Genomic DNA, 25,102 nt, shown 5'->3' on the forward strand with positions numbered 1-25,102 from the left:
GCTGAGATTACAGCCTAGTTAAACACTTTTATTTTCAGAAATATCTGAATTATATAGGCAAAAATATTAGAATTAGAGTATTGAAGAGAGAGAAGGGAAATATACCTAATTTGAGGAAATTTCTCCTCCTACTGGGATGGTAACAGAAGCCAATTTTTTTAAACATACAGTTGACCTGCCCACATTTTTGAATTCACTAGGAGTTGTGAGGACTCATATGGGAATTGCTGTTGAATAATTTAGGATTGCCCATCTCTAGGGTCTGGGCACTGACCTGGGATAAAGTCATTTTTCTCAAAGTTGGCCCAAGAGCACAAAAGCTAAGAACTGCATGAGTCTTACATCAGTGATGACCAACCTTTGATGAAGCTCTTGGCATTGTAATACACACAGGTCTTAGGGTTCTTCAGATAAACACTGGGAATGGAGCAAGGAGAAGACAGTCAGATGAGTTAATTTGTAATGTAGAATTTCCTACCAGATCAGTAAGATGGAAGTCACTGAGTACATAGCGTGTGGAAATAAAAAATGAAAGACATTGTTCATTCTTATAACATGAAACAAAACTCATGCAATCATGAATATTTTTTTTGAATATTTTATTTTATTTATTTTTATTATTTTATTATTCATATGTGCATACAAGGCTTGGGTCATTTCTCCCTCCTGCCCCTACCCCCTCCCTTACCACCCACACCACCCCTTCCCTCTCCTCCCCACCCCCTCAATACCCAACAGAAACTATTTTGCCCTTGTGTCTAATTTTGTTGAAGAGAGAGTATAAGCAATAATAGGAAGGAACAAGTATTTTTGCTGGCTGAGAAAATGGGACCTCATAAAACTAAAAAGCTTCTGTTCATCAAAAGAAATGGTCTCTAAACTGAAGAGAACACCCACAGAGTGGGAGAAAATATTTGCCAGCTACACATCAGACAAAGGACTGATAACCAGAATATATAGGGAACTTAAAAAACTAAATTCTCCCAAAACTAATGAACCAATAAAGAAATGGGCAAGTGAACTAAACAGAACTTTCTCAAAAGAAGAAATTCAAATGGCCAAAAATCACATGAAAAAATGCTCACCATCTCTAGCAATAAAGGAAATGAATATTTCTTTAATTACTTCCTACTCCTCACCTTAATGCACTCTGGAATTTCAGAAAAAAATGCATTCCTGTTAAGAGATATGCAACTTTTCAAGAAACTATTCTGTTTCTTTTGTGAGTTGTGTTTTCTTTCCTTTAAAAATAGAACTTTATTATGTGTCAGCTGTAAAGGAATCACATGCAACTCAAACCTGCTCTCTATTGTTAATGAAGTATGTAGCAGTCCAGGTGAGGGCATGTCCCCATGTAACACAACCTTTGGGATACTGGATACAAGGTGCCTTGCCCTGGCCTGTGGGTAGTGACCTGGTGCTTGCTTTGAAACTAGGGTTTTCCATCTCTTCCTCATCCTGGTGAATTCCACACCTGTCACTTCTAACTTAGGTTTGAGAGACAGACTTATATTTCTGCCAGGCACTCAAAGTCATTTTAGGTCAGGTCTTAGGGTTCTGTGCTTGTGTCCTCAAAATCAGCTTGCATAACTGTTTTTAAGTTAGGGAAAGTTCCTGTTGCAAGGCCTGATTTCACCATCTTTTAGTTCAATTGGCAGTGGAGCCAGTTTTTTTTTTTTTTAAAGATGAAAACGATACGCACCACAAGCTTCAACTCTGGGTAGCTACACTCAGGCAAAAATTTTTAGTATATTCATCATTTCTACCTGTGAAATGTTGCTTTAATACATTTCCACATTGGTTTTCAGGCATGTATGCTCTCTCCTTCTGCAATTCTCCCCACCAAAAAGAAATTTTTACCTTTCTTAGAGTAATTTTAGTGAGAGAAAAAACAATATTAAATTGTCTGAAGTACTTTGCTTTTCTGAAGAATTTTATTATTATTTCCATAATTCTCTTGGTTTTCTCCCATCCTTTACCCAGATCACTAAGTACATGGCTGTCTCCAAGACTATATCAGACAAACTCCATGGGAACTCACACAGCCTAACACAAGCTCATAGGCCTCTGACCAGTTTTTTTTTAACCCTGATTTTCTCTAAGTGATCCTATCTTATGTGAAAGTTTCACAATGTTTCTACCCCTGGTGAAAGAAAATGATTTTACTTAGGACTTCAAGAATATATGAATGACATTGTTTTAACTTTCTCTACCATCCAGAAACATTTCAATTTTATTTTCAGCCCTATCATTTTTCTGTTCAATTTCTCTTTCCAATTTGGGCCACACCCATCTTCTATATATACCAATTGTCCCTTCCAATAAGCAAAGACCTGCCAGACCTATACCTGCTGTTTACCAAGAAAGTCCACTTATGTGTTCCTTGTGTCTCTCATAACATCCTGATTACAGTAAATGACTATAGAATTGTAGAATCCTTGAAATAAAATTAGCTATTTCTTAGTGCCATTCTTTGAAATCCCTGTTTATTACTGTGTATTGAAATGAAGTACTGAATACTGCTCTAACTGAACTAAAATCCTCTGCACCAAAGTATTTCCCTTTTCCCCTCCATCCACATCTCCCATGAAGACCTGGTGCCCTCTGAAGAAACTACTAAAACCCTAGACGCAAAAAACAGATAGAAACTCATAAGCTCAGGAGCTTACTTCCCATTGCAACACCCCTGTCTCTGAGGCGGCAATGGCCTTGTGTGTACACTTTTAAAGCTTTATGTTGACTTAACGTAGTCTGCCATATGGCTCTATAGCTATTTTTGCGTACACTGATAACTTTCTAATAATGCTTAGCAAATGAAGATGTGTTTTTATATTCATCCTTAGGCATGAACTGCAGAACATATCTCTTTGTAATGATGTGTAGGACACCTACTGCATTGTTGAGAATCTTATAAACATTTCACAGATATCAACAGATAATATTCAAATCAAGGTAACATATTTTATTATCCTCTCACCTCAGCACACTGATTAAATATACTATGTTCTGATAAAATATATTAACATACATAATAGAAATAAATTTCCATTTTGTTTTCCCAGTTTGGTACAGCATAAATTATTGGTTTTATTCAATTAAGTATAAAACACTGTTTATAAGTTTGTAGTTAACAATCAGAGTGAGTATAAAATCCTAAAACAGAACTTCCACGGATATACTCAACCTCACTTGTCCTTCTATTTTATTTAAACTGCAGTAAGCATGATGTCTGCTTTCTGGGAACTCTCCAAGTGATACTTCAACCAATTTCCTACTTCTTAATTTCTTACTATATGAAATGGCAATTATGAAAAATACACATTTCCATCTTTACTAAAAATGGACTTTTCCCGTAAGTATTTAGTTAGTACCTACAATGTAAAATAAGGAGAAGATACAGTCATTTTATAGTTGAGTATAATTTTAAGTATTTATTGTTAATGTTTACCTTAAGTGACAGGGGATATTTTAAGGTCATTTTAATTTGACAGTGCATATGTTTTGAAACCTACTTCATGGTTGCAATTCTGTATGATGTTTTATGTTTAGGATGTTGTGTTGATATAAATGAGGCTACTTTTAAAGTATTTAACTTATTTTAATTAGTTTTGTCTATTAAGATATATTAATATTTTAAGTGTACATATTTATATTAGCTATAGATTATTAAAATTTGTATGTGTTATGTTGGGCCTTTGACTCCTACATATAGCTTGTCATTCTGTGGCATAATATATTCCAAAGATGTGAATGGTTTTTATATCATCGAGACAAAAGACTTTTAGTATACTTGGTTGTTTTTAATTTGTCTGGATATGTTTATTTCAAATAAGTACAAGTTGAAATCAGAACTAGAGGAGCATGGAAGTATATATCCTTTACTAGGCTTGACTCTTTTCTTCAACAAAACTAGTGATAAAGGTAGAACAGGACCTGCCTGGAACTGAGGGCGAAGAGGGCAGAAGTTGAGGGAGGGGAGCAGGGGGGGAAAATGACCCAACAATGTATGCACATGTGAATAAATGAATAATAATAAAAAACATTTCAAGAAAATAAGAATGGAAGGGATGACTTCATGTATGATACATTTGATACACTGTAAGAACCTTTGCAAATGCCACAATATACAACCACCTAGTACACCAATAAAGGGAAAAAATTGAAAAGTTAAAATAAGAACACTAAACAAAGAACTGCCTGTAAGCATTTGAGCCAAAATATTTATATGGATTAGGGAATAGATGTTTCAGGGTTTTATAAGTTTTGTGTAAGGTTTTATGTCTTAATTGGGACAATAGGTGAATTATACAAGGATTTATGAGGCAATAATAACTTTCTTGAACTTAATCATTAAAGATTGTGGATCTGACTGAGATCGACTCAATATGGCATTGGATTTCATGAGGGCAATAAGAAGAGTTTTGTAAATAAATGACCATAGTCTCCGTTTCTATTGTATGTAAGGGTTTTTTGAATTTTAGATGTGAGAAATGGTTTCATTTACTTTTTCTGGTACCTGTGAGGATTTTTTTTTGTCATAAGATTTTTGGGGAATGTTATGATATTTTATATAATGTAGACTCACTAGAGTCAAAGGAATGACATAGGATAGTTGATAGTTAAATGGATTGTGACTCTTAAATTACTGAAAATATTTGTGTCTTTTAATGGAGTTAGCTATTCTTTTAAGTGAGAAATTATTGTGGTAATAAGTTAAAATGTTTATACCTGTGTGTGAGAAATGAATTGAAACATTTGAACTTTGAGATTTTATCATTACACCATTTTTTTCAGAAAGAGGTCTAGGGATTAATTGCAGCACAATATTAAACCACAACACAAATGAAATTTATAATAATGTTTTTACACAAAAAATTATCTAAAGTTTTTAATAAGACATTAAAAGATGACTGCTTAGAGCTATATCACTGGAAGCCATGGGCATCATTAGATTTAAGATCTGCCATGTCAGAGGTAGATGACCCACCATCTCTCCAGAGAGGGGGACATTTGTTTTTGCTTACTTTTTACTTGGCAGAAATAATATGACCTCAGATGACATGAATTTTTGGTGAAATTAGATTTTCAATTTTCCAGGTTTCTATGTTTATACTTTAGGGTTTATTTTTCTACTTTTTTTGGAGTTTTAGGGGGTTATTTGTATAGGGTGCTTATGTTTGTAAGTAGTTTACTTCTTGGTTCATATTCTTACTTTGATTATCAATGGGTTTTAACTGTGGACTTTTTGTTACTTCCCATTAATACTATAAATGGGATTCATTCTGACAATCCTATGGTTGTGTATCGTATGCTTTGAACAAGTTCTCCCCCTGCATTATATACTATGAAAGCCACCTGTCTTCTATAACATATCCCCCTTTAAAAAGAGTTTCATTTTGCTATCTTCATGGAGGTGTTCTATGCCCACCCATCCCTTCTCCCCCACCCATCCTCCTACTGATTTCCCCTACAAATTCTGCCTTTTAACTTCTCTTACCTTATTATCATTATCATATCCATTGTAAGCCCAGAATCAACAACTGACCACATAAGAGATAGGCTTGTGGTGATCACCACAATGACTCCAAATTCCATCCATTTATCCATATATAACATAACTGATTCATTCATTTCACGTGAAGAATACTCCACTGATGTACACATAGCATATTTTCTTTATCCATTTACTGGTGGCATGATTGCTGATCCCACAGCTTGGCAATAGTGAATAGTGCTGTGGTAAATGTGGGTTGCAGCCGTTGCTCCTGGACGTTGATATGCAATCCTTTGGATCCATGCCAAGAATAGTATAGCAGGGTCATTATGTAGGGCTCTTTTTAGAGTCTTTTCTTTTTTTAATTTGATGAGCTTCCATATGATTTCCATAGCAGTGACACTCACTTACATTCTGGATAGCAGTGTATGATTGATTCTTGTTGACATTCCCAATAACAGTGGCACTTGTTGAAATCCCCAGGAAAATTGTATGCATGACACTTATCAACATTCCCAATAACATAATACTTGGGCTCCTTTCCCCCACATCCTAAGAAGTATTTGTTTTTCTTTGTTTTCTGCATAATTGACATTGTGACTGGGGTGTGAAAGATTTCAGTGTAGTATTGAGATGCCTCTCCTGCATGGTTAAGCATGTTCAAAATTTTTCTCATATTTATTAGCTATTTGTACTTCTGAGAACTTAGTGTTCAATTCATTTGCCAATTTCTTCATTGGGGTGTTTGTTCACTTGATGTTTAATTTTTTGAGCTCTTTGTTGATTCTTATTATTAATCTCTTATTCATTGAATAGCTGCTCAAATGTTTTCTCCCAATCTGTATGCTTCTCTTGACTCTGGTAATTGTTTCCTTTGATGTGCAGAAGTTTTAAGTTTTCATTTGGTGCAATCACTTTTGTCAACTCTTGTTATTATTTATTAGGCAACTGGATCTTGTTCAGAAAATAATCTGATTATTTTCTATACCTATGACTTCCAGTGTATTCCCTGTTTTCCTCTTGTAGTTTTAGGGCTAGTGGTGAGCAAGTGCTAGAGTGCCTGCCTACCAAATCTGAGGCCCTGTGTTCAATCCTTAATACTATGACTCACTAAAAAAAAGATGTTTCAGTCTTTCAGAACTTACCTTAAGATATTTTGTGCACTTCAAATTCATTGTTGTTAGAGGGTAGGAGTTATAGGACTTGTTTCATTTTTCTATGTATATACAACCAGTTTTGCAGGAAGTTAGTTTTTGTCTTTATTTAAGATTAAGACAGTTTATTTCTAAATAATGGGTTTTCTTTTTAGTGAAATTTTCCTGTTTTAACCTTTTCTTTTTCAAAATTATCTTCATTTGTTCAAACCTCAAAAAGACAAATTATTAATTTTGAATATGTGTTTTGGTTCTCATTGCCTCATTTTGTAATTTGAGATCAATATTTGGTACTGAGTAACTTATGAAGGCCATTTTCAAAGGTGTTCATCTTTTTAAGTGTTGACATTGATGTTTATGATTAAGAACTTTTTCAGTTGTCCTAAAATCTGAATAAGATTTTAGTTTTTCAGTATGCATTTTTATCTGGTACTTTGGAAATAATTAATGGTCTTATGTATTATTTGTTTTATGTTTTTATGGGGAGAGGTGATTATAACTTTTTAAGTTACAATTAACACTTTTGAATTGATAATTTAATTTGGGTTGGTCTTGGGATACACTACTATTTTACTGATTTCAATGATTCATTTTTAGGAGCAATTCTTTTAATTCCTTTTTTTATTGTTGTGTATAGTTGGGGTACATTGTGGCAATTACAACAGTTCTTACAATGTATCAAATATCTTTGACCCTAAAGTCATAAGCATAGTCCCAATCAATGTCTATAATTTGTGTTCATATTTAGAAGTCTAGTCCACTGAAATGTGATTTGTAATCTTTCCAGTTTAAGTTAAAAGTAGTAGTTACAGCTTTGAACTTATTAATTAATAGTCTTTTAGGTCTTTGGAGAATCATTTGAACCTAGGCTTGTATTGAGATATGTGGTTTAATAAAGAAGTAACTTATGGTTCTGTTGTTATTTACTTATATGTGCTATTTTTTAAGAGACATATTTATTTCTTTTTGGATTGTATGAGGTTTTACTGTGGGTTGTTTACTATGCAGTAAATTTATTAAGGAATGTTAATGAAACTGAGACAGATAGTTGGAAGTTTGTTTATGGATGATGTGAGCATTGGAGGGTAGGGGAAATATGCCCAGTAATAGAAGAAGGGTAAAGAGACCATGAAGTATTGGGGTGTGTGTAGTTTGTGTTTTAGGGATCTTGTTTATATTGTTTTTTATATTTCAGGGAGTACTAGCAGTACTAGATGTCTTGTGTGATCATAAGTGTACTTTGATTTTAAAAAGAACTATATATATACACATATATGTATATAAATATACATATGTATATATGTTTCATATGAATGTATGAGACAGTGAATGGGATATTTTAGGTAAGGCTGACTAAACTAAAATTGTACAGTTACGACAAACAGAATAACTCTTAGCATACAATAAAAAAGCAGAAGGGAGGGTGAATATACTAAGAGCCATAATAAATATACACACCAAAAATCAGTGCCCCCAAGGTCATACAATAAGTTTTACAGAGCTTAAAGGAATAGACAGTTCCATTTAATATAATATTGGGAGATTGAAACATCCCACCCTCATCTCTACAGAGAATCCATACATCATTTAACAAAGAGATCCTAGATCTAAACAATATCATGGACAAAATGGTCTTAGCATACATTGATAAAGTATTCAATCCTACAGCAATATATTGCACATTTTACTCTGTAGCCTAAAGAACTTTTTTGAAAAGAGATTATATCCTAGGTCATAAAAAAACCTTAGCAAAAATATCAAAATATTTCCTTGTACCTGACTAAACCATAATAGAATAAAATTAGAAATCAGAGAGAAGGAAAACTGGAAGAGCCATTCAAATTGATGGAGAATGAACAATACATTTTTGAACTATCAAGTGGTTATTGAAAAATTAGTAAACAAATTATATAATTGCAGTACATGATATAACTGCAGGTACTTAAAAATTTTGCCTAAGTTAAGCAAATCTAAAGCAAAAATATTAACTAAAATTCCTAATAAAAGAACCTAGTTAGGCAATTTATAATTATTTTAAATAACAAGTTCCAAAAAATAAATGAAGTTAAACTCAAGATTTCTGTCTTGATGAAGATGAAGAAAGGCACTAGAGGCTGGAGTTTTGACAGATATATAGGCTTTGTGTTAGTTGAAGTAATTGAAAAAATTAAGGAGACTGAGATACAGGTAAAGAAGCCCTTAATATTTTAGTTTCTTTCTGTCAATAAAGGTGCAAGCTTTCTGCTATGAGAGTTAGATATCTGGACTGTGTAAACTTGCTGTTGGGTGATTTTTTTCAGATGTGCATAAGTTCTTTTGTCCTGTGTCTCAGATTTTCTTTGACCTGTGGGGAGTTATGTAGTCCTGGTATTGGGAGATCTACCATTCATACACTCATTTCAGGAGAGATGGGGATGTTCCTTGAAGCATAAGGAATGAGGCATGTGACAAAATGTGACTTGACTGAAAGTTTGCTGCTTATGTAGTCTGACTTCTCATGTACATTACAGCAGGAGCAACATGGCCTCCATTAGAAAGCAGAAGGAATATGGAAACACCTTGTGAGTCACCTCCTGCTCACCTATCAGGACATTGATTAGCAGATTGCATCCACTTTCATTTGTAGCTCACTAGTTACTTACTTATAACCAAGGTTTTGTCTACAATCCTTTGATATTTGCTGTGCTCTCATGACTGGAATGGAAAAAATCAAAAACTGTGTTTTAGAGTTCAGTTTTCTCTAACAAGACAAGTTTCCCTTCCTTTGCCCATGACCACCCATTTTGAAGTATCATTTAAACTGTACCTAGAATAATATACTACTTCAGAGTTGACAGAATTTCAGGAGCATCCATCATTTCTAGATTGGAAATTTGAAGATACCTTAAGTTTCCTCCTGTGTGGGCAAATCAGCAACCATGACAATGAACCAGGATATTAAAACTCTCTCAGTATCACAAGTTTTAACATAATTTGCTGGCAAGAGTAAAACCACATGTTCTTTAAATTTTTCAAGGTTCAAGGGTTCATATCAAAGCAAGTGCCTCCACAGCATGTTAAAGGAGGGTTGTGAGCACCCTCATTCATCAGCTCAATAGATAATCATAAGACAGCCTATCCTGTGATTTATGGGAATATCAGTGCTTAACATTTTAGAAGACATTTTACTTTTTTTGATCCCTGTGAATAAGTTTGGATTCTTTATCTGTCTCTCAGAAAATCATCATGGAAAACTAAATTATTACATGTGTCATTCAACACATATTCAGAATTTGCAAAATCACTCATCAACTTATGATGCATTCACAGTCTCTGCATACTTACAGAGTTTCACTCACACAGCCATGTAGAGTAACTCTTACAAGAGGAAATGTACACAAATTCCAGCCTCAATACACTAGATTAGACTCAATCAAAATTATATTGAACCTTTCTTATACCTCTACCTATGTGAGCATTAATTTCCTATTTTCCCACAGGAAACTACAATAATATATGATGCTTCCTGCAAGTATTAGGGAGTCATTAGGAGGTGAAGGTTTGTAGGATAAAAAGTTTGGGGAAATGGAAGTGTCTCTTAATGATTTACTAAACATATCTGAGAACAGGAAGTTATATAATGATTGAATACATCATCACATCATACCTGTAACACAGGTGAAATGGGAATAGGCAACCTGCAAAAGATATCGTGAAAGAAGGTCCAGCCTCCTCAGCTACCTGCATGTTGAACATGAGATGATTTTCACTGTGCTATCAACCTGTTATCACTCAACTGGATATTAGCATGGTTTAATCTTGTATCTTTCCTGCATATTTGGGTTGTCTTCTATGAAACTTGAAGAACAAAATATATGTTCATGTTTCATGATTCAATTTTTCTTCAAGGACACTTGCCTAGTGATGTGAAGAAAATCATTGTTAATGTATATGTGGGCTCTAATTGTATTCTTGAATTATTTGAGATTCATTGTATCAACATGAGGGACATTGTTTCTTTTCCAAATATATTCAACCTAACTACTCACCTCCAAAGGAAAAAATGCCACATTTTGGCCTGACAGGACTATGTCAATGACAGAGCTGCTCAAGATAATCATTCCCACAAAATTCATGGTGTCAACATAAAATTTTATGCCTCTTAAAATGTTGGATCCTTAGTCACTAAAATTAGTATTGACACTGTCAGTTTGATTTGAGCAGGACAAAGCCAAATGTGTGTTATATGGTTTTGGAGCCACAAACTTCCCTTACCTTTATTTTTGATGTGCAGATGTTCTGTGCTGACACATAGGCCCATGACAGTTTGTACATGCATATTAGTAGTGTTCCATGAAAGGATTTTATTGATTCACTGAAAGGTTTGGCCTCTCTCTATAAAAGACATCATTGCAAAATAATTTGGCAAAAACCTGATGCTACCTGTGGTCTTCATAATATACTAGCTCTTGTATCGTCTTAGGATACAGTTATACCACCTTAGTCCTCATAAACAAAGATATTACTCTCCAGAGAAGTCTGAAGATATTCCTTGGTCAAGATTGCAGGGATGAACATTGAGAACATTATGTGGGTCCCTGTTTCAAATGAATATCTGAAAATAAAGAGTTTTCAGGTGAGTGAATGTGACATCTACTGATTCATATACACTAGTCAAGACCTAGAGAGGATTAGTGCAAAACGCATGACAATAACCATACACAAAAACTCAATCACAGAGATATTGAAAATCAGATGATCTGCTTTTCACTTGGTTCTCTTTGTCACCTAACCTTGTTATTAGTAATGTTTGGTCTCCAGGAAATGCTCTATTGTTTTTCATAGAACCCATGAGAAAACCTGCACAGTTGTGTTTAAGGATACAAGTTGCTCTTATAAGATACCTATCTAGCAGTTCGAACAGCAGCATTTTTCACATACCTTTCAACTTTGATTATATAGATACATGCATTAATTCCTGTTGAACGCAGTGATCTGGAGATGCCTTCCATTTGATTGGTGCCTGAAAAATATCCTGTACTTTCAGTTAGACTCAAGGTCAACCAAAATGCTGTGTCTATGATTCAGGACACAAATGTCATAATACCCACAGGAAAAATGCAAGTTTTCTCCAACATGAACTTGAAGTCACTATCAATGGTAAGGAATACAGTCATTTCTTTCATGCACACCTGTAACAAATGTGAGTGACAAGAAGGGTTTGGGGCAACCACATGTTTATCCTAACATAAGAGGGTCAGATATTCCATGGTAAGATTGTTGACGCAGAGCATCGCTAACCTGTTTACCAGAAATTCTCAACTTGATGACTTTTTGGTCTCCCAGGGTTATCTTGACCTCAGACATATAGATAAAAAATAGTTTCCCACAAAAGTGGTATGTAGTCAGAGAAGGAAGAAACTAGTCCCATCAGTCCCACCCTCTACAAAAATGAATTCAAATTATTAGTTGTTGTTCACCTAGAGTGATTCCAAAGCTTGGTTATTGTGAATAAAACTGCAATAAAAGTGAGTGTGCACGTGTCATCTTGTATGTCAATTTACACTACTTTGGAGCTATGCCCCAAAATTGTATAGCAGGGTCATTATGTGGAGCTATTTTTAGTTTTTTTTTCTTTGTTCTTGATGAGTTTCTTTATTGATTTCCAAAGTGGTGACATTTGTTTCCCTTCCCAATAACTGTATATAATATGCCTTTCTCTGCACATCCTAACAAGAATCTATTGTTTGCTTTCTTGATAATTGCTATTCTGACAGGGGTGGGTGAGATAGAATCTCAGTTTGATGGTAAGTGTTCCTTTGTGTTGAAATAATTGGAATCTATTATAGTTGAGGTGGACAAGAGTGAGTAAATATATAATGTTTAAAAGGATAGTGTTAAAGGGTGAGGTTTTTTCTTCCAGGATATTTACAATTTCTTAAGTGAAATTTAGGCCAAAATAGCTTTAGAGATTGGTTTTCTTTTATCAATGAAATAAAAAACAGTGTTTGTGCATCAAACAATGGCTGCCAACTGTGGCTTTCCTGTACAGGCAATCTTGGTCATCTTATCAGAGGAGAGTTATAGGAGAGACTATGTCCTATAAGACCCTCTGTATGTGGTAAATATCTTTGGAATTTTCCAAAAATTTTTATAAAATTTTGTTGATTTCATATGAGTTTAATAGCAATACAGTGTTACATTTCAGCTAAGACTGACAAAGATAAAAACCTTTAAAATGAACCTGAGGTGCACATCTATCCGAGTACAACTAAAAATATAAGAGGAAGAGAGGGGATGTGGTTTACTTGGTATAGTGTCTGCTTTTTTAGAGCAAGGCCTAGAGTTTAAATCCCAGTCCCAACAAAAACAAAACAGAAAGGAGAGAGAATATACTAGTAGCCAACAATCTTCATAGGTTAACCCTGTAACTATAGTTTATGATATGAAAGTTATGTGTTCAAATGGCTTTTGCTAAGTTAAACAAATCTAATCTAAAATATGATCTGAAGTCCCAAATTAAGAGAACATACACAGGAAATCTCTAATTTTGTTTCCAAATTAAGCTTTAAAAATAAATGAAGGAAACTCAAAAATCCTCATATTTTCTTTTTAAAAAGATGAAATGCATTAGTAGCCTGAGACTTGACAGACTGAGAGGTTTAGTGTTACTTGGACTGATGGCAAAATTATAAGGAAAGAGAGAAGGAGATGAAGAAACTGTTAACATTTTAGCTTCTTGCTATGAATAATGGCAAGAGCAAAAGGGAACCTGGGGGTAGGTTTTAGTCATGATATTTAGATTCTGAGTCCTGTCAATTTGCAGTTTAGGATTTTTTATCATAGTTATATTACATATTGTGTCATTTGTTTCAGATTATCTTCAGCTTCTACGAAGCTGAATGGCCTGATCATGGGAAGACAAACCCTTTATAAGTACTAGTGTACTAGTCAGAAATGTTCCTCACAGCCTACATGTGTGCCTAAAAGGTGTTTTGAATAAAATGTGTGCTGCTTATGAATACCAAAGTCTCCTGAGCATTACCCAGGTGTCCCATGGCTTCCACTGTGTCTCAGAAGGAAATTTTAGCTTTTGGCTTAAAAAAATGCATCTATAACTACTTTGTCAAACTTGTAGATTCCATCCAGATTCTTTGTCTTGACTCATCACAACTACTGACAAAATATTTAGTCAAATAGGGGCTCATCTTTGGAACTCTCAGATGAAACTCATTTTCTAAAAGGCAGATTTACACAAACAGGTAAAGAGTGGGTGAGTCATAAAATATATCTACAATTCTTCATAAAGCAGAGAAGAAGGAGACATATAGACAAACAGGGAAAAGAGGAAAAGCAAAGGAAACTTAAGAAAGAAAGCAATGCCCTGCCTCCTGATACTCTTTCCTGATAATGCAAGAGCACTGCTCCTTCCTGGCTGGTTCACCTAAACTTCTGTCACTGGAGATATGTTGAAAATGTCTTTTGACACAGGAACAATCCTCAATTTTTGAGAATGTCTTTGACACAGGAAAAATCCTCAATTCATTACTTTTGGCCTTTGTAGTTCTTGAATGGGTCTTGGAAAAGAATTTTAAGGTAATTTAAAAGGGAAAAGACTGGCAATGAACTCATTGATTTAGGCAAAGCAGGAAAATGAATGCAAAGAAGGATGGAGAAAAGGTGTTGGAGACACAAGAATCAAGTTCTTCCATCAGGACTATTTATATTAGATAAATGTGTATATGGAATGAGGGTTAAAACATTTTCCAGAAAGTGATTTCTTTTTTGTGTTAGATACCTTGTAACTTTTAATCATTTTGAATTTGTAATGTTTTAATGTTATTATCCAACCATGGAGATATTGGGTTTGTGGTGATCTTACCAAAAATAGTGTCTTGTGACACATGTGCCTATTCATTCTATTATTGTCATGGTTTCTTTTTATCATCAAAAGAATTGGTGTGAATGACATTCATAGTTGGTAGGGAACAGGAATCATCTGGGACAAGTCAGAGGCACTGTAGAAACATTGGGTTATTTTGACTACATATTGTAAATTGGAAGAGGGGTGTTCTGAAAAGGAATACATATGTATGATTTCACACATACCATTTAACATGAAGTTTACTCTTATAGTTGTAGCCTCTGATTATGTGTTCATTTGGTGCTGTGCTACCTATGCATATATTAACCTGCCTTCATATATAATCACTTTATCACACACCTAGTTATTATGAAATCTCTGTGAAGAATCTTTCTAAGGCTTTTGGTTTCTCTCATGGGGAACCTGAAAAAAAGAATAGAATAATGCCATTCAGAATACACATGTGCTTCAAGATATTTACCAAATTAACATTCTCAATTCAGGGACCTTTGAACTTAACCTGGATATGTGGATTAATTTGAGTCCAACAGTGTCATCATGTCTGGTCATCTTCTTTTCTCCAAACACCTACAAAAAATATTCTGGGTTTATTTCAGTGCTACTATGACCACAGATTAAAAATGAAAAATTATATTATTATCCCTGAACATTTTCAGGTTCAACAAAATTATGTCTTCTCTATTAAATGTCTAAAACAATGGTCACTGAAATTGCTAAGGGTTTTATGCTTTTCTTTACCTGAGCCACTGAATCCAAACCACACTGACAAGAAATGATATAAATATTGTCATCACTTAACTTATTTTCTATGAAGCTCAGATATTCTATGCTATTATTTAGGCCCATACCAACTTGTATCTCAATACCAGTTGAGATACATGTTCTTTGGTGATGTTTTGGTATGTCTCCCCACAAAAAACAATTTGGTACATATCTAGAACTAACTATTTTTGTGGTATTTACCTATTTGTATTCACATACCTAGTTTTTCACTATACTTAGTAAATAATATTTTGTGTTCACCCACCTCTCTTTCTGAGAAACTGTAAGAAAATATGTACAAATGAGTTTCAGGATATGTGTTGTTCTGCCAGGAAAACATGTCTTTTTCCTTGACCACTGCCATTGTTGAAGTGTGCTTTAACTTTACCGAAATAGTAAGATTAATTCTAGGTGCACTCTATTCTTAGAATACTAAGATCCTTTCTTGACTAAGCAACTGTAAAATATCCTATGCTTACAAATAACCTCAAGGTCAACAAAAATGACAGTAAAACATGAAAAAACAAATGCCTCAGCAAACACATGTTTAACACAAAATTTTCAATCATAAAATAATTAAAATTCATGTGCAATATAATTGCTAAGGAAACTGTCATTTCTTACTGAGGACCAGGAACAAAAGTATAGTGACAAAAATATTAGGGATGAACTTCTCAGTGGTATATATCTATATATTATATATTATGTATAATGTATATATTATATTATGTGTATAATTATATATATTGTATATAGTATATACTATATAATACTATATATATACTATTATATAGTATATATTATAGTATATAACCTATATATAGTATATATAGTATTATATATTTATACTATGTATGATATATATTATAATATATAATGTAATATATATAATATTTATATATATTATATACAATATAATACAATAATATTATAATATTATATACAAATTCAACATAAATTTTCTTGTCATAGAAAAACTACACATGAATAACCACTGACAGTGCTAAGGGCTTCATGGGTTCTTGTTGTAGCTCCAGTATGAAAATCTTGTTGATATCAGTGTTTAGGAATGCCCCAGTCCCTTAATTTGTAGATAAAGGCTTGAGGCTCTCAGGATGTGATTCAGGGTTATAGAAGAACTTATCTACATAGGGGAAATTATACTCTTGAGTGTATCTGTGACTAATTGTGGGGAAAGTATCCTTCTCTTAAAAACACATTATGTGAAATCAGTTTGTTCTTTTTATAATACTACTTGTACATTTGAAAAGTCCTGAGGCCACCACACCAATTCAGAATCTATTGACACTTGCACCCACACAGACTTGTAAAAGAAGTCTTAGTTTCTTAAAAGGAAACCTGTAGTAAATCCACCATTCATAATTACCAAGCAATCGACACAACGAATAGCAGAGGAACAGTTCTTACTGCCCTACGAGTGCAGGCAATAAACTCACATTGTCTATCAGCAAGCAACACAAATATTTTCTAGAAATATTAGGGATTCATTAGCATATGAATGACTTGCATGACAGAGATGTTAGAAAAATCAAAGAGTCTCCTATGAGTTTATTAAATATATCTAAAAGTAGATAAACCCATTCTTCATCTAACAATATTTTGCATATCATTTGCTCTGCACTTTCATATGGCCATTTTATCACCTACTTCATTCTTAGCAATGACTCGTGAAAAATCTTTTAGATTCCACTCTGTTCTTTTTCAGAGAAGCTGATTGAAGTTAGAAAACAGGCACAAATATCCTGGTAGGAATATAATTTCCTCTACCAGGATGGCCACCTTGATGTACCCTTCAACTCTTCCTGAATACATGGATTAATACAAGATGAACTACACTGTCTCAAGACTTCATGCTTTTTTTCAATATTTATTTTTATTAGCTTCAATAAAGAGCATTCATTGTGATATTTACATACATGTAAAAAGTTCAGTTTAGTGAAATTCACCCTGTCTGCACTATATTTTTCTTCCTTATCTCTGTTCCTTCTATCTTTAAAGTTTTGTAGTATCATGATATATATATGTATATATATATACATATATATATACATCTATGTATATATACCAACTATGTATTTATCTGATCAATCTAACATCTAGTCACAATTCCATTCTACTTTCCCATCTTCCAAACCTTCCCATTCCCTCAAATGTTCCCCTTTATTCAATTATGTTACATTGTTTTTTAAGGTCTAAGCTCCCTATATGAGGAAATTAGCATTTGGCGTTTGGATTTTAGCAGGACCTTTAAATAAAGAAGGCCATATAATGATGAAAATAGAGAAAATAGTCATACTGCCACAAGACATGGAATACTACAAGCTAGAACAAGAAAAGTTTCTCCCTTAGAGCCTTTTGAGGATTGCCCTGACTTTATCTTCCATCCTTGAAGAAGGAACTGTTCCTTCATGAACTGCTCCTCAGAATTAGATGTCCCTGCTCTAAATAGCTCATGTCCCCTAGAGTATGTATTTTACCCTCAAATGTTTGCTGGTAATTAATGGGCTCAGAGTTGGTTTCATTAATTTGGTAAGGAAAGTGTTTTGGAACTATCTCTGCCAGACAGATTATCCCCATGCTAGTGACATGGGAAATTTCAAATTCCATAATTATGAACACACTTTCAACCAGAATAGAAGCAAGCAGCTGATTTATTCAACAAGGTTAAATTTTCTGAATTACTACCATGAATCTCTTAGGAGTAGGAATTTTACCTCTCTCAGATGGTTGGTCATGATTTCTATAGCCCATCAGCAGCAGAGATGCTGCCTCCACTACTGAACCCACTCTTTCTCACCTTAAGAGTAGTTTTGCCAGTGGAGGACTCCAGATGAAGCTATGCTTGATGCTTAATGGGGGAGCAGGAGGTTGCTATGGCTATAACTGAAAAACTGGATATGTGATGTCACAACCACCTTCAGGCTACCTGTAGAGCCAATCAGCTACCAGAATGCAGCTGCCCACAGCCAATCAGGACCTGCCACATTCTTGTCTGTACCCATAACTCTTTGACTATGTGCTATTTTTTGCTATGCAACAGTATTAAAGCCATATGTGTAATTTCAAGTATTTCCTCTTTATAAAATTTACTTTTGTTAGTGAAATTTTGTTCCAGTCTGTCTCCTTAGTTACCAAATGCCTCAACTTATAGCAATTTTTTAAAAAACAGTACATTGCTATATAACCTGAGCAGTCACTTTTCTTATCTGTGGCTTGCTTCAATCTCATTCTTCTTTATTCTGGTCTTGAACTCATGATTCTTCTATCTTTAGAGGTTCATTGACTCAAAATTAAGCTATTTGACCAATTTTTTTAAATTTGAAAGTGCATATGTTTTGAATCCAAGCAAATCTTTGTGAGCTGAATGGTTTGTTTTGTTTAGAGTGTTGTACAGTGATATTAATAGACCATTTTGTAAATTATATCTAACTTTACGTTGACCTCCTGCGTCTTTTAGGATATTATGATTTTTTTTACATTTTTCATTTGTGAGGTTATAATTCAATATAACTTTTATACATTGTGCTATAGCTTTTTGGCTAAGATTTATCACTTGTTATTTTTTATTCATAGTATCTTTTAATAGATGTACACTGTGAGACATTGAGGCAATATACTTTAAGTTTATTGGACTGCTTTTAAAGTATCTCTATATGTTAATTTAAATATAAACAAAAATCAAGAGTTTGAATTTAGAGGAATGTAGAATAATGTATTTTTAAGATGAATGAAACTGAGGCAAGACTTTAAATAAGTATTTGAGCCAAATTATTATAGAGCAGAGAGTATGTGCTGAATATGTCCTATGACTTTAAAGTATATATAAGTTTTCATTTGTTATGTCATTTCAATACAGAGAAAATAGGAGAGTAATATGCAGATTGGTAAGGTACCAATAATCTAATTCTCGTAAACTTACTAACTGAAGTTAGTGGTTCATTTCAGATTTGGGATTAATATGATGTTTCCCTTGTGTTGATATGAGGAACTTTGAAAGTAAATGGTAATAAGCTGAATTATTATTGAGCTGTTAGGTGCTTTTGTATTTTAGAGCTGAGGATTTATTTCACTCTTGAAATTTTTTTCTATTGTTTTGCTAGTTAGGGGTACATTGTGGAATTTACAATTTTTATTACAAAATTTCAAATAAATCATCCTTAAATTATTTTAGAGAAAGACTTGTTGGGCACATTATATTTCTTTTTGATGGGACTGAGATTTGAGCTTCAGGCTTCATGTTCTTAAAGTAGGTAGTCTAATGCTTAAGCCATGCTTCCAGTCCATTTTACTCTGGTTATTTTGTAGATGGGGTCTAGTGAATTATGTGCTTGAACAGGCCTCAAACAACAATCCTGATCTTTGCCTCCTCAGTAGGTAGGATTGCAGACATGAGCCACCAACTCCTAGCAATATTTCATGTTGGGGGCTCACTAGGGCTCCAAGGAATAACATAGAATGACTAATATTTACATGTATTGTGGTCCTTATTGTACTCAAATTACTTTTGCCTAGTAATGGACTTGGCCACTTTTGTCAAACAAGAACTTTTAGACAGCAATTATGAGGGGGGTTACAATATCTCAGTAGCATGCAGAGTACATTGAATAAATATCATATTCCCTAAAATCCTACAATGTCCAGCCCTCCTTTTTCACACAACATTTTATGGGGTTCATTATACTATTTTCATACATACATATGTTTTATATATATATTTATATATTTATACATATGTATATATGTATATATTTATATATATGTGTGTATATATATAATTTGCATTTCTTCTCTTCAGACAGTACAGTCTTCTATCCCCAAGTCCCGTACTGCTCATGCCCACAGAGAAACCCCCTTCTGTACTTATTTCCCATTATTGCTTCTTCCTCACCATAGTAGGCCTAAATTGCTCATGTGACCAAAGACCTGTGATATTCAGCACTCTATGGTGTATATATCCCACATTTCATCTATTCATCAGTTGTTCGGCACCTAGGCTGAATCCACAGCTTGGCTAGTGTGACTTGTTCTATAATTAACATGGGCATGCAGGTGTCTCTCTTGTATGTTTATTTTTCACTCCTTCAGATCTTTGCAAATAGAGGTTTGGCAGGGTCATAAGGTAGATCTACTTTTAGTTTTAGGATGAACTGCCATACTGATTTCCACAGTGGTTCTACAAGTTTGCATCCCACTGACAGTATATGATGCTTACATTTACCCTACATCCTGAAAAGCATTTGCAATTGATTTTTTTCTTAAAGTTTGCCATCTGACAGAGTGGAGATAGAATCTCAGTATACTTGTGATCTGTAGTTCTTTTATGGATAAGGATGTTGAATATTTCTTCACATTTTAGTCATTTGTCTTTCTCCTTCTAACCATTTATTAGTTGGACTGTTTATCCTTTTGGTGTTTGGTTTTGGAACCCTAAGTACATTTTGGATATTAATCCTTTACTCACTGAAAACCTGCCAAAGTCTTTCTCCCAGTCTGTGAGCTGTCTCTTGCATCTGTTCGTTTTGGTATGCAGAAGCTTTTTCATTCAATTCTATTCTCTTTGTCATTTCTTGTTCTTATTTCTTAGGTAATTGGTGTCCCATTCAAAATATAATTGCATATATCTATATCTTTTGGTGCTTCCCTGTAGTAGTTTCAATTCTGAGACCTTACATTAAGAGTTTTGATCCACTTTGACTTGATTTTTGCAAAGCTGAGAGTTAAAAAGGACTAGTTTGATGCTAGTACATAGAGATAACCATTGTTTTGGGAAGTTATTTTTCATGGACATATTTAAAATTGTGATTTTTCATTTAATATATTTGGGGGTCTTTTTGCTATAATTTTTCTACTTTAATGTTTAATTTTTCACATAATATTTGAAATGTTAAATTCCTGAGATAAATTATTAATTTTTAAGTAGCATACAAAATTTCATTACCTCTTTTTGTGATTAGTGATCAATATTTGGAATTGACGGGTTAAAGATACCATTTTTATAAATGTTTGTTCTTTTGTTGAATTGGAGTTACTCTTTGTATATTTTTTAAGGTCTTTGTCAGTTGGCATAGGATCAGAGTTTATTTTATATTCCAAATGAATGTAATTTTTATATTTAAAAAAAGGATTAGAATTAGTAGTCCTATTTATTGATTATGTTTTTAGTTTTACAGGTGATTATGTATCTTTTTAGGTCTAAAACTCATATGTCAAGTTAATAATTTTAATTTGTATCAGTCTTTTGATCTGTAACTATATCAACTGGTTTGTTTGGTTTTTTGACACAAATACTGCTTGCATAGTTCCAAATTATTGTTCATATTTTGTGTTTCTTTTTAGAAATATAGTCAACTGCAAATACAATTTGTAATCTGTTTAGGTTAGAGTAAAAGTAGTTTTTAAAGATTTGAATTTGCCTATCACACTTTAGTAGCTTTGGCGAATCCATTGAGGCCTGCTTCATATTCAGATAATTGTGTTAAAGAAAAAATAGCATGCAATTGCTTTGTTATTTAGTTATAGGCATCACTTTTCAGGGGACACACTTAATTTGGTTTGGAATGGTTGATGCTTTAGCATGGGCTGTTTAGTAAGGAATGACTTTACTTAGGAAGGATAACTGAACTGAGGCTGATAAAGTGGTGCTGAGATAGGAGATGATATTGGAGATGGGAAGAGTCCTATGACCAAGATTGAAGGTAGACATAGGAGACCTTGGAGTAGTGGGAGTGGCTGAGATACTGGGAGCAGTTGGTGTAGTAGGATTTTGTTTTTTTAAGTTGTATGTGCTGTAGGGGAAAATGGATGTTTTTTTCAGGGTTCTTGCTTGTGCTTAACATGTATAACAGCACTGAAGCCATGGCACCAACACATTTTGTAAAAATTTTTCTTAATTTTGCAGTAAGTTATCTGTAACTTGCCTGGTTTGAACTCAAATTTGTTTCTCTTGCCTCCACTTCCAGAGTAGTTGTGATTACAGTTCTGCATCACCAGACTAGGTTTTGTAAGGACTCTCAAAAAATTAAGTTTATTGGATTTCAAAATATAGATGCTGTAGTATTATGATTTTTGATTTTATGGTCTGGGAATTATGTCTTAAAAGTGTGTACAGATGTGATTTTTCAAAATTTTAGATGAGTAATAAGGAGATTTGATGGCACCAATGATAAAATTTTCAAAAACTCAGTAATTATACTTCTAATTCCTATTTGTTTTACCCTTATATGATACTAATTTTTCATGAAGAAAATGAGAGGAACTTTCTAAATGAATGGCAACAGGCTGAGTTGTTATTGTTCTGTTAGGTATTTTTATGTTTTAGACTTGAGGATTTAGTTTTAGTAAGAGCATTTGGGAGAATTACTTACACAGTATCAGTCTGTAAGGATATACGCAATTCATACTCTTAGCCTTGATTTTTTTTGGTGTGAATGGGGTTTGAACTCAAGGCCTCAAGCTTGCAAAGCTGTCACTCTACTGCTTGAGCCACAACTCCAGTCTGAGACTCTTACTCTTGATTAGGAACATGATGCATATGTTCATATTTTCACCACATATAGGCCAAAAAGGGCAAGTATATGAATTTAAAAATGTTCTTCAAACATATACCTGAAAGTAAAGACACTTTTCACAAATGAGTGTGATTCCTCCTCATACCCGGGTGTTAGTTAATACCCACATGGGATTCATGCAGAAAGCATGGCAACACCCACCATGCACATTCTGCTGAACCTTACCTACATTTAATATCAGAAGGTCTGCTCTACATGTGGACCTCATTACCTACCTGATTATTAGCAATGCTTGGGTGACATTCTTTCAGGAAATGCTCTTTCATCTGTGAGAAACACATATTAGAAAATGTATTCATACTTGTCTCATTTATCTGTGAATATGAAAATTCCTGAAGACTTTGCATCATTTTGGAATCATGTATACTACCTGCATACTTACAGAGGTCCATGTATATAGCCTAGAATGGGAACTCTTACTGCTTTGAGAAGTTAACTGTAAGATTCCACTATCAATGTCAAATTGATGGACACAAGGAATATTACTTGGATGTGGGTTTTTGCATTTACCCTGTGAAAGTAAAGACATATTATTTATCTATATGGACACAGCAAAAATTCAAACTCTAGACAGAAATACTCATGTTTTCATTGCTTATATGCCAAATAGGTGGAAATGTCGGAGTGCACAAAGCATTCTTCAAATTAGAAGCAATGAAAATGACATAGATTTCTACTCATGTCTCTACCACTACAAGTTGAATGTCACACTGTCAGCAAGTATAGAATAGAATTTGGCTTTTGCCAGTACTATTAGGAAATAATTAGGTCTGGATAGGCATGCATGAGAAAAATTTTGAAAAATATGTGTCTCCTAATGTTTTATTAGGTATCTAAAATTATGAAGACATCTAATGAGAGAATATGGCATTATCCTAAATTAGCCAAGTCAGGAAGAGGACAGCTGTATGAAAAATTAGCAATTCAAGTACAGGCACTGCTCTCTCTACCTTGATACTGAACATCTGATGAGCTGTACTGAACTATCGTCATCAGAAAGGGGTTAAACTTACTACCCATGTGTTTTCTTATTCTTCAGTGTTTCCAACAAAACAATTTTAACAGTATTCATGAAGTAAAATGGTGGCATTACCATTTGGTAATGAAGTAAAGAAGCGACATATAAGGAAATAAGCAAGCACAGACGAAAAGGAGTAGAATTGGGGCATTAAGGCACAAGTATTTGTTCTTACACAAAGCTTCTTTACATGTTTTAATGTACGTTAAAGAGCTTAATGTAAACATATTTTTGGAGTTGTGTTTTTGTATTAAGTTACTGGTAGCTTTGTAATTCTGCTTTTTTAAAATATTATTTCGATGTCATTTATTATCTAAGAATGAAGACAATGTGATTGGGAAGATCTTACCAATGAAAGGGTTTTGACATTCTTGTCCATACTTTCTAACTTTTATATACATATTTCAGATTAAAATTTTTGGTGTGCCTGGCATCCTCAGAGCATATTATTTACGAGGAACACAGGCAGAGGAAGTTTTATTGCTTAATGTGTATTGTTAGTTGATGGGAAGTGTATTTTGAAGAGAATGCATCCAATGCCTTACTTAAATACCCTTTTTTATTTTATTTATTTATTTATTTATTTATTTATGTTACTGTTTTATTATTCATATGTGCATACAAGGCTTGGGTCATTTCTCCCCCCTGCCCCAACCCCCTCCCTTACCATCCACTCTGCCCTCTTCCTCTCCCCCTCACTCCCTCAATACCAGGCAGAAACTATTTTGCCCTTATCTCTAATTTTGTTGAAGAGAGAATATAAGCAATAATAGGAAAGAACAAGTGTTTTTGCTGGTGAGATAAGGATAGCTCTACAGGGAGTTAACTCACATTAGTTTCCTGTGCATGTGTGTTACCTTCTAGGGTAATTCTTTTTGATCTAACCTTTTCTCTAGTTCCTGGTCCCCTTTTTCCATTGGCCTCAATTGCTTTTAAGGTATATGTTTTAGTTTCTCTGCATTAAGGGCAACAAATGTTAGCTAATTTTTTAGGTGTCTTACCTATCCTCACCCCTCCATTGTGTGTTCTTGCTTTTATTGTGTGCTCAAAGTCCAATCCCCTTGTTGTGTTTTCCGTTGATCTAATGTCCACATATGAGGGAGAACATATGACTTTTGGTCTTTTGGGCCCGGCTAATCTCACTCAGAATGATGTTATCGAATTTCATCCATTTACCAGTGAATGATAACATTTCACTCTTCTTCATGGGTACATAAAATT

Source organism: Castor canadensis, chromosome 1 (genome assembly GCF_047511655.1).
Source record: "Castor canadensis chromosome 1, mCasCan1.hap1v2, whole genome shotgun sequence".
Lineage (NCBI taxonomy): Eukaryota > Metazoa > Chordata > Mammalia > Rodentia > Castoridae > Castor > Castor canadensis.